Below are 12,183 nucleotides of genomic sequence, written 5' to 3'. Positions count from 1 at the left end.
TAGGAGCCACTTTTGCCTTAGCAAATAATAAGGAGGATTCACTGCTTCACATAGAAAGTAAATCCATAAATAATAAGACGTGATACATAGAAAGTAAATCCATACGCCTCTTTGAGGCATCACAGAAGCAAATGTACTCTATAAGCGAGTTCTCTGATAATACATGACTAGGGAACTCAAATTCATGTAAACTGTTTAATGTAAAGAAATTATCAGGAATTTGTTGATCCCATGATAACCTGTCTTTCCACAACTGACTGATAATAATTGTATTGTTACAGAGAGCAATACTGATAAAGCAAAAATGCTTGAGACTTGTGAAAGAATCCCATGCTTGGTATTGGTCAGATAGTCCACAGTGATAGGGTTAAGTTTGAAGAAATTTTTAAGTAGAGAATATAACCCAGCACCTTTTCTTGGGTTGGAAAGTGAGCGGAGATTGAGTTGTCTTCCACCATTTTGCTTTGCAACTGTGAACTATTAGAATTGCAGGTCTGAAGTTTGAAACCTGCTCCCTCCAGCCTGGACCGCACAGTGCTATAAACGATAAGAAGTGCATTTTGATCGGAATTGGTATAGACCAGATTGTTGATATAAAAGTAATGGGATATAATGTGAGAAGCCAAATCACCTACATAATGGTCAGCGCGGAATTTAAGAATAAAGCTTAATATGAAGGGGCTTGCATTAAACCCGAAGATTATTGTGTTAGATTTGAAGGCATGCAACTCGCTGTTTATCTTCAGAAAAAACAAAACCTATTCTTATCCTCCTCAGACTTCAGGAGGATCTGCAAAAAGTCCTTGCTAATATCACCCAGTAGAACGTAATAATTTTTTTAGCAACCCAACAACAAATCCAAAAGCTGGGCCATCAAATTGATTCCTGAATAAGCAGCATTGTTGATAGAGGTGCCTCCCTGTTTTTTCAACGAGCAATTGAAGACAGGATGGATTTTAGTGGTTACCTTCTTTAATCACCAGATAATGGGGTATCCAAATATAATTATAATAATCTTCCAGAGGGACCGAAAATGATTGAATAATTCCCCAGTCTTCATATTCCCTGAAGGTAATCATCATATAATCCTTTTTTTTCTAAGGAATTGGCTATTCTCTCCATAAGCTTTAAAGAGATAACAAAATTCGAACTGACTTAAGACAGTTTATAATCCCCAGACAGATCTATATAACACTTGTTGTCTTTCAGTATGATAGACTTCTCGAAAGTTTTTATCATTTCTTCGTGAGAAGATAACTTACTACTCTCATCGATCCCTATAGAACCAAGGGACAAAAATTTCTCTAATACTCGTTCAACTGAATATTCAGTGAAACATTGTTGAAGCGCGTCCTCGTATGTCAAAATGGGATTCAAAACACTGTCAATTGAATAAAACTAACAAGAAGGTAAAGAATTCATGAGCTTGTCGAAGGGAGATAACTCCTCCCTTACAGAATTATTGGACAAAAATTTATGTCCTTCCCCAAAGGGTATGATATATTTGGAAATTTTTCAAGCACTACCACTAAGGCATTTAACCACACGAAAATTTTGAATCTGCGGGATCAGATCTAACCTAATGATGCCATTAATATCACAGTGGTTTAATTGTTTATAACCAGGAAAAAGATGAAAACCTTTACTGGTTAGATTAGTAGTAATATAATCAAAATTATCTACCTTGAATTTCAACTTTAAATCGTTGGAAAATAAGGTGGAGAAAGGAAGCGTTTTTGTCACTTAAATTGTTAAGGGACACATCAAATTCCAGAAGATTTAAAGAACCAGTTCCAATGATAGTATTTACAGGCATGTTAACTTCCTTGGGTTTATGTTTAACCCTAGCACTCAATTAAGACAAAATAGCCTGCGAAAAAATCACCTCTGGCTACCTGTATCTATCAGGCAGTAAAAGTAACTCAGTTGATTTTTTGCTTTCATAGAAATTTTAAGGACTAGAAAAATGCAACTCCCAGACCCTGACAGTGTCGTCCGTGCCACAAATGCTTTTGGACACATAATTGAAAAATGTTTTTCAGACCACAATTGTTGCAAGGGTAAGGAAAACCTTTAAATGCTTTGCAATTGGTATCTAAGTGTTCGCCCAAACACCTAGGACACAGGTTAAGGTCTCTGCCCTTGGAGACTTAGCTCCGAAAGTTTTAAAATTACGACAGTCTTTAATATAGTGATCAGTAGATTTGCATAACTTGCAATTTTTATTAACTTTGTCATAAACGTTCTGGACGTATTTGGATCCTTCTTTGCATTAAGAACTTTGGCAGTAGAACAATCCGCGATCTTGATTTTCTCTTCAAGGGAAGAAAAAGAGGAGGAAGGAGATTTTGGTGGGTAACGTTCCCGCCTAGAAATTTTGACAGGGGCTGCCATTAAAAAGTCTAAAACGTCAAAACTGTGAGACAAGATAGCTGAAACATTTGGAAAACGTTTGTTTGTCTGATTCATGATTTCTCTGTGAACTACATTGGGGAATTTGCTAAACAAAATGTGAGCAAAAATATCTCCAGACGTTGTATTCTGTGAGAAAAAATATGTACCGAAGGACTTATCCAATTTGGACAAGTCTGACTTGACACATTCAAGATGTTTTTAATTCCTTTAGGGAATGAATGCGTTCACCATGAGGAATATTCTCTTCAAAAACTTGATTTTTGATTATGGAAGGATTTAAAAATTTATCCTTTAAACAGGTCAAGGCCTCATCGTAGTTTACATCCGTAGAATCAAACCTAGAGATAAGTTAGAAGGCCTTGCCTAATAATTTGGTTTTTAGAAAAAGTAATTTATCTGCTTTCCCTAAATTTGAGGAACAGAACTCGAACCTTCTTAGAAATGTTTGAAATTCGAATTTATCTGCCGATAAGGCTCCACTGAAGTTCGGACATACAAGATCCAATCTAACTGGAAGACGTGATACATGTTGACAGGAGTCAACAAGATCTCTTCTGCCATTAGAAAATTTTGTCAATTTCTCCCTGATTTTCGAAACAAATTGTGCCGAATCCTAGCACAATCCTAACCTTTCTTCCACAGGGGATTTTAAAATCAGTTGGTCGAATAATTCATTTAGTTCATCCAACCCTTTATTAAAATCAGTTATACTCGATTCTACACAAGTTGAGGATGAATTCTCCAACCACTCGAAAGTGCCAGAAATCCAAAGCTTTTTCACTTTTATTCTGTTGAGTAATTCCTTAGAAGCCATGTTGAACTATAATCGACACAGGAAGGCTACTTGAAATGGCAGGACTGACCTGTAGCATTAAACTTGACAGCAGGTAATTTAAAGGAATCCGAGAGAAAATTGACTATATGAAATTAATATGAACTTCAAGGGAAACATGAACGATTTCACGTCTAAAATGGATATAACTGTTATTTCACAAAATGAATAAAATCAAGTAAACATATATGAACAGGCGATCTTTGGTAACGATAGCAAAAAATAGAATAGCAGACAGACAAGCACGTAAAGAGATAATTAATAGTATAACTATCATTTAACACAAAAAAATATTCAAACTCATGCGATGTGCGAAAATTCATTTAATTAAAGCAATGAATTAATTTTTATATTCATAAAAACATTCATATATTACCAGCGAGGTAATTAAATTTACTAGTGGTCACCACGTGCTTCAAAAATATTTTTTCATGCTCAATCAGAGAGCACATTTTAAATCCAAGTTACCATGGGTGAATTTAGCAAATTAAATAAATGACAGTTTTTTTTTAGCAATTCAGACAATTAATATTTTATGATAGTTGAGACAGAAAGAATGATGCAACATAAATCTTCAGAATTTAAAATGACTTTAAAAATTCTCAAATCTTCATTTATGAAAGGATTTAAAATTTTATACGTTTTTTTCTTCTTCAAGCATAAACACAGGTGACAAAATCTTATTGTTATGAATCTATTTGTAATTCGTAATTGCAAATTAATGCAAAATATTGAAAATATTGCTAAATAATACAAATAAGTAATTATATATATAAAATTTTATTTATTCACTATTTGAAATTCTTAACTTGTATTTAAGTTGGAAGAAATTTTTTTTTTATTAACTTAAAAAAAAAGTAATGATTAACCATTACTTTTTTCTTTCGTTCTCGCCAATGTGTCAGAAATTATTCAGTCATATGTGACAAGGCACGTGACATGTCTGGTTAGATTCAACCAATCAGGTTGATTGATACAATGGCAGTTAGGACTTGTATTATGACTGAATAATTTCTTACACATTGCCAAGAACGAAAGGAAAACGTAATGGTTAATCATTACTTTGTTTTTTAAATTAAGAAAAAAAAAAAAAATTCTTCCAACTTAAATACAAGTTAAGAATTTCAAATAGTGAATAAATAAAGTTTTTTTTTATATAATCACTTATTTGTATTATTTAGCAATATTTTCAATATTTTGCATTAATTTGCAATTACGAATTGTTTGTTTCTTCTGCTGTCAGATAATGATGACCGGGAGGAACACTATTTTTTTTAATTCTACTTGAGGCAAATCTTGATAATTATTGATACAAAGTTTCCCCAAAGGACCAGTAAATGTTGTTAGGCTTTTTGTTGTTCCATCAATTAATTTAAAAATTGCTCTAAATGGCAGTTCTTCTAATGGAACCTGAAAATTGCAAAATTTACATGTTCAATAATAGAGTCAGATTACATAATAAATATCAATATATTATTTTATTTTCCACAAAAAAGGAACAGGTGAATCTATAGAATTAATTTTACCTTCTTGTTAGAAGGACAAGTGCAGACAATGTGCCTTTTTGACATTTTCCTGTCTTTCACTTTACTGCAAATTCATCACATCTCAAGTCTGGAAGTTTACAGCTACAAGAAAATATATCAGACAATCTGTCTTGCAGTTCCTTCACTTTTTTCACTTTGGTTGCTGCAAGAGATTTCCTGTCAATCTGTTTTACCCTCTTATAGAAAAATATATTGACATTCTGTCCTATATAACGTTCCCCTAACAAGGGCAATTGTGGATTAACTACTTGCCAAATACTAATTAATTCCTTAGCAATTAATATAGAAATCACACTATTTTTTAAGATAACTGTTCTCGAGAAAGTAACTAAACTGGATGGCTTGTTGTGAAGCTGGAGGTGCTGTTTCATCCAAATGACAAGGTGGACCAGCAAATTTTGTGAACCACGAGTTAAAACTGAACGTTGTGCTTTTACTAACATTTTAATCTGAAAAGTAAAATAAATAAATGGATTATAACTAAAGGAAACTGTTTTACGTTATCTTCCAGTTTCATATGTAAAAAAAAATAAGCACTAGTTATAAGAAATAATGAAAAACTTTGTAGAGTTGCATTAGATGTATTGAAGAGAGAGGACAAAACCAAATCATAGTAGTGTTTAGTTTAAACAATTTTAGCAGACTTTAGCTCCTCCTTCGATAACATGAATTTACTCATAAAGAGATTCAATCTTTCTGTAGCTGTGCCATTTTAAACGATTGTTTAGAGTTTGAAAAATCAGTGTTTGCGCATCTATGTTACCATGCTATTTTTAATAGCATTTTCAAGTTAAATTTAATCTTTATGAAATTTTTGTTTATTAAATTTTTAAGTGAAAGAACAGACCAGTTACAGCACAACCTCCTATCTTCCCCATTTTAAGAATTTTTTTTTTAATAATAAAGTTATTTCAGCACAATAAAATGGATGTACAAATAAGGTTGGTTGTTGGTTGTTTTTGTTTTACGGCATATCAACCCTTTTCGGGTTATTTAATGCCGAGTACAAATAAGGAAAACCTAAAAGCAGTTTCCTTATTTACTCGTTAATCTTTGTGTGTTATCTGATTTTAAAACTGTAATTTTAGAAGAAAAATACTGCTTAAAAATAATTACTCCCTGAAAAAAATTTTTTTTAAAATTTGACACTAAATTAGTGTCAAATTTTTTTTATTTTATTTTCAGGGAGTAATTATTTTTAACCAAATTATTTATTAAGTAGAAAAACTTGAAAATTTACATGGTTATGTTTCGTAAAAAATGTGTAGAATAAAATTGTATGGACTATTTTTTTTTTTTTTGCTTTAATATAAAACTGGAGCATTGCCATATTTCAATAAAAATTGAAAATAGAATTTGATGTGAAATATTAGGTTGGTTAAAAAATAATCTGTTTGGCGTTCATTTGAACGTCAAAAATTGCCATTATTTTTGCACCAACCTAATAGAAAAAAAAATTTAAAAAGATAAAACGAATATGTTTAAATTCACTGCAGATACTTGAGATATAATATATATTTTAAACAAGTCTTTTTCGTTTTTCCTTTCGAAAGAATTAAGCTTAAATCGTAATGTTTTAAAATTAAATAATAAACAAACGTTCATTTTCAATATCAATAACGAGCGTGTTTTGCGACGGTGAAATCTAAAATGTTTCCACCCAAAAAAAGTTCCTGAAATGAAAAGGCGAAGTTTGGTCGCTATTATTTAAAAAAAAAAACACACACACATAATTTTGCCTTTACAGTTAATATTTATGGCAGTGTTGTACTCTGTCCCGAAAATGTTCGATAACTCTTGGCGGTTCACAATTTACTATGACATCGTCTAAGCAGGTGCGCGTTCATATTAATTTGATTTTATGCAAACGCAATTGAATAAAATGAATTTAGGAAAACTCGTCTCGGGAAAACTCGTCTCGGGAAAACTCGTCTCCGGAAAACTCGTCCCTTTTCGCGAGGTAGGACAACTGGTCCCTTATTGAATAAATGTCGATTGAAAACACATTTTATGATCGTTCTTGAAAGAGATATTGTTTTATTAAAATAGACTATAACCCCCATAATATTTAAAAAAAAAATAGTTTTACTTGTTTAATGTTTTGGGTTTGTATTACTGTACACATAGATTCGAAAAAGTTGTCAAAAAACAAATATATAACAAATAAATGTTATCAAAGGCAAGATAAATTACTTTTCTACAAAACTGGATATAATTTTCGTGTTTTTATTCAATTTAACATGTTTATTAAGCTCGAAAAGCATACAGTGTTTACCGATTAGAAAATTTAAAATGGCGGCCGACTCTCTTTTGTGAGAAAATAAAAATAAAAATAAAAATAAAAAAAGGAGATTGCTTACTTGGTGGCGCCGGCCTCGAGGGCGGAATTCTAATCTGAGTGGTTGAGAGAACGAGTCTCTTATAGACTTGGAGGAGTAGGGGGAGGCACTATTCTTCTGTTATAAAAGAATTGTGTCTCTGACTAGCGCCAGTTCTGTTAACGACTCTCTTCCTCTCAACGCTACGATTATTTGCTGCGATTATTTTGTAAGTTGTTTATCTCCTCTTTGTCTTTTTCCTTTCCTTCTTCTTCACCGAGTCGGATTTTCTTTTTCTTTTTTTTTTTTTTTTTTGCTCTACTTTTTACTGTTTTTATAACAGTTTTGTTTGAACATTTTTTAACCGTTTTTTTAACGGTTCGGCTATGGCCGCTGCTGCGAGCCAGACGCCCATTATTGTTGACACCATGGAGCAGGAAAGTGCCACACCTTCTTTGTCTAACACTTGGTCTAAACCCCCCAAAATCGACATTGACGTTAAGGACTTCGTGGAAAAGGCAAAACAATGCCTGGAACTCGTCAACGACACCGGCTTAATTGTCAACCTGCCCAAATTAGAGGAGATTAGAAAAAAGTGCCTAACACTATTTGTTGTGGACAGGAAGACTAAAAAGGTTATCAGAGCAACAGCAGACATCGTCATCAACCTCTTGGCCACAGCAGGAGTTAGACCCTTACGCATCATTAAATGTAAGGGTTATAATACCTGGAACATTCTTCTGAACTCTCCTGAAGAATGCATTACAATATCGCAGAAAGAAATTATTACAGCGCAATACATTCTGAGGACCGAATATATGGGGAAACGACAAACTACGGTTTCAGTTTTCCACGTCCCACACCACATCGAAGGAGAACATCTCGGTGCCTTCTTTTTGAAATTTGGAGAAATGGTATCCGTCCAAGTTGACGAGTTCCATGGAATATGGTCTTTTGACATTCTCCTCGATAAAGAAAACTTCACAAACATTCCTTATTTCCTAGAAGTAGGAGAAGAAAAATTACCCATTATAGTAGCTGGCAGGAGACCAACTTGTTGGAACTGTAGTGAAATTGGGCATCTGACATCGGAATGCCCCAAAAAAAAACCCACACCAAACCCCAAAAGACTCACCGGACAACACCTGGGAAGCACAACCACCACAAGCTTTCCTAAACTTACCAGCCACGATACAACCCCGGATGAACCACTCAGAGGAGAACCCTGGCAGATCGCCCCCGGGAAGAAAACCCCTGGACGCCTGAGCCTCGAGCAACAGAGAGAGCAAGCCATGCTCAAAAATGACCCGGGAAAGGATAAATACCTCGAAATTGTTAACCTAAAAAAGAAACTGGACTCTCAAAAAAAGAAAATACCCCAATCCCCGTGCAAATCACCTCCACCAAAAAACATAAAATTAATAAGTCAGTCCCCCACTACATCCAAAACTCCTTCTCCTTTCAAAATGCCTCCTCCAGTCACAACTCCCATTTCTCCCAAAATATCCAAACTAACACCACTAAGTCCCCTTAAGAAACACAAATCCTCCACTCCTGTTACAGCCACCTCTAAGTCCCCTCACAACACTCCTCCTGCCTCTCCTGAAAAAAACCCTACTGACCCTACTAACATGGATACTACCCCCGCTATTGAACAAAAGAAAAAAACCCTCTACCTCCCTGGAAAGGATATCTGTATTCTTAATACAGCTGCTATTAATAACAGCAAAAACCTAAAAGGCCCAGACCTAGGCAAGTTAGCCGATTTCAGGGAGGTAGGGGGGAAGCTAATAGACACCCCCACCAACTTCCCCAATGCAAGACGGGTTTTAACCGTAATAAGAAAAAGAGAAGAAGCTAAGGACCTATGGCAAATGCTGGAGGAGGCAAACAAGACCTTTAATCTTTCCCCTCCCCTAGCTATCTTTAAAGACTCTGATATAAAAAGCCTAAAAAAATGTTGTGTTGGGAGGGTCCCGGTTAAAATGCACCCCTCCTTGTATAGGATAGTAAAACTAACCTATCCCCTGCATGTCGGCGGTATCTCTCGTGACGGACTCATCGATACTGCGATGGGTACCTATTCCCTCACGAGAGCTGTCGGCACGCTCACGACCGCGATGTTCGTTTCTGGTACTCAACCCTAAGGCACCACCATGGATCTCAAGCTTGCTAGTTTAAATGTCCGAGGGCTAAGGGCCGACTCGCGCAAATGGCGCTTGAGTTTGGACCTGCAGCACCTCGGAGTGGATATCTGTTGTGTGCAGGAAACCCACCTTATTCCTGGTGACCATTTGGGTGCACTGTCTAAGACCTTTGAGGCTTACTCAGCGCACTATAATTCTCGCTCGAGAGGGGTTTCCTGGCTAGTTAAAAGGTCTCTAGATGCGTCGTGTGACCCGTGTTACTTGGATCCGGAGGGAAGACTATGTGTTTTGGATGTTACCATAAAGGGTAGGGCATTACGTCTTATTGGGGTTTATGCGCCCAATAGCCATTCTGAGCTGGCTGGTTTTTTTCGGCGGATCGAGCAGTTCATAGATGTTTCCAGAACGGTTATCTTAGCGGGAGACTGGAACGCCGTCCTGGATCCCGAGTTAGATCGATTTGGGTTAACATCTAGGGGAACTAACAAAGATCGGGATGCTGTTGTATTTCATGAATTTGTGGATAAGTTTGATCTTATCGACAAATTCCGAAATGAAAAGCCCCGTGACTTAGTGTGGACTTGGACAGGTAGAGGCGGCTCCGATTCGATACAGGTCTCGAGCTATATCGACCGGTTCTTAGTTAGGCGAGTCGACGTAGGAGTATTGGATTGTCCAAGTTTCCACAATATAGTTTACTCGGATCACAGACTTGTTCGTGTACGGGTAAACTTAGATAGACCTAAGCCTAGATTAGCCGGTTACTGGAAGCTCAACACGTCGTTGTTCGATGTGAAGGGCTTCCGTGACGGGCTATTACTAACCCTACAGCGGGAATTGACGGGGGCAATTATTGGGAATAAGTGGTGGGTAAAAGTTAAGGAAGCCATTAGGTCCTTTGCTGCTGACTTTAGCAAAAGACTCAATCTAGATTCTAGGGCAGCTAAAGTGACACTAGAGTCTAGACTAGATCGGGCGGTGGAGGAGGGGGATAGTGCTAGCGTTAATATAATTAGGGCTCGGCTTGCCTCCCTTGCTGAAAAGGAGCACCAAGCCTTAGCGATTAGGGCTAGGTTAAAAAGAATGCCCCAGGAAGCAACAAACATGGCCGCTGAACTGCGTGCAGAGGAGCTTAGGAAAGCGGCTAATAGGCACATCGCTCGTGTCACATTGCCGGACGGGCGTACCGTGACCACAAACCAGGGTGTGCTGGAGGCGTTTAGATCCCATTTCCAGGAGCTTTTTTCCATGGAACCCGGTCTGTCATTAGAACAGTTTGACACCTATTTGGCTGACTTTTCTCGTCTTTCGACGACCGAAGCGGCTAGGTGCGAAGGTGGCATAACGGAGGATGAAGTCATTGAAGCCTTGAAGCGGGTCGGCCTTAATAAGTCACCGGGGATCGATGGTCTTCCCTACGAAGTGTATTTGAGGTTGTCGCACATCTTTGTCCCCTTGCTGACGGTTTTGTTTAACTCATGGTTTAGGAACGGCTCAATCCCCAAGTACTTTACCATGGGTGTGATAAAGCTTGTTCGTAAAAGCAAAGATGGTGGGGATGGGTTAGGTAATTTCAGGCCCTTAACGATGCTTAACGCTGAGTTAAAGATTTTGGCCAAGATTCTCGCAAATCGTCTGCAGCTTGTCCTGGCTCGTCTTATTAGCCCCGAGCAAACGTGTGCCGTGAAGGGCAGGACAATCCAGGATAACTTGCACTCGATACGCCTGATGATAGAAAAAGTCGACACTGAGGCCGCGCTGATCAATTTAGATCAGTCCAAAGCCTTCGATAGGGTTGACCATCGGTACTTGGGGGCTGTTTTATCGGCGGCCGGTTTTGGCCCGCAATTTTGCTCTTGGGTTCATCTTCTCTATGCTAACCCCGCGGTGATGGTAGAAGTAAATGGGAAGAGGTCGAGACCCTTCAGTTTGTCACGTTCCATTCGTCAAGGGTGCCCGTTATCACCCATGCTATATGTGCTTGCGATCGAGCCATTTTTGCGCAGGCTAAGGGTGAATCCGGTCCTACGCGGAATCACTTTGCCAGGTGTGGATGCCCAGGCGAAGTACTCCGCCTATGCCGACGACGTAACTGTGCTTGTAACGAGCAGTGCTGAGATTAGTGTCGTCGGTGTAGAAATCAGATTGTATGAAACGGTAACAGGGGCCAAAATTAACTGCGACAAGTCTTCAGGTTTGCGCATTGGTGCCTGGAGGGGTATGCCCCTTCAGGGGCCCTTTAGTTGGAGTGATGGGCCTTGCAAGATACTCGGCGTCTGGTTTGGTCCTGACCTCCAGCTGGAGAAAAATTGGTCGGAGGTTCTGAAAGCGGTACGGTCTGCAGCTTCACGGTGGATCAGTAGAAACCTTTCATTAAAGGGGCGAGCGGAGGTGTGTAATACTCACATCTATCCAATCGCTATTTATCGTCTATCAGTGCTTCCAATCCCGTCAGATACGCTGCTATATTTGCAGAGGGCTCTTTTCAACTTCTTATGGCTTGGAAGGGCCCCTAAGGTCTGTCGCGATGTCTGCTACCTACATCCTTCTGAAGGCGGTCTAGGTATGCCAAACGTGGAGATTCGGCTATACACGCTACGGCTCTACTACCTAGATCGAATGTGCACACAAGATAGGGAAAACGGTGGCCTCTGGATGGAGGACACCAAGAAAGCCTTCCCGGCTTTGAGAGGGGTGCACTACTCCGAGGGGGAGGCACACAGGTTGCCCCGAGGTGAATGTCCCTTCTATCGCGAGTGCCGGCGCGCACTGAAGTCCCTCTTAAGAGTGAAGGAAAGCCTCTCTAACACTCTGCTGTTGTCCCGAAAGGCATTATATCGGGTTTTAGTGAGGGGATCCGTAACGGATGTCATCGGTGGGAGGCTCCCTTTGACGAAGGAGCAGCTCCGCTCAATCTGGCCTTG

This window comes from Euprymna scolopes, chromosome 36, assembly GCF_053919585.1.
Source record: "Euprymna scolopes isolate OS-2025 chromosome 36, ASM5391958v1, whole genome shotgun sequence".
Lineage (NCBI taxonomy): Eukaryota > Metazoa > Mollusca > Cephalopoda > Sepiida > Sepiolidae > Euprymna > Euprymna scolopes.
The sequence above is the reverse complement of the archived record's forward strand: the minus strand, read 5'-3'. Positions refer to the sequence as shown.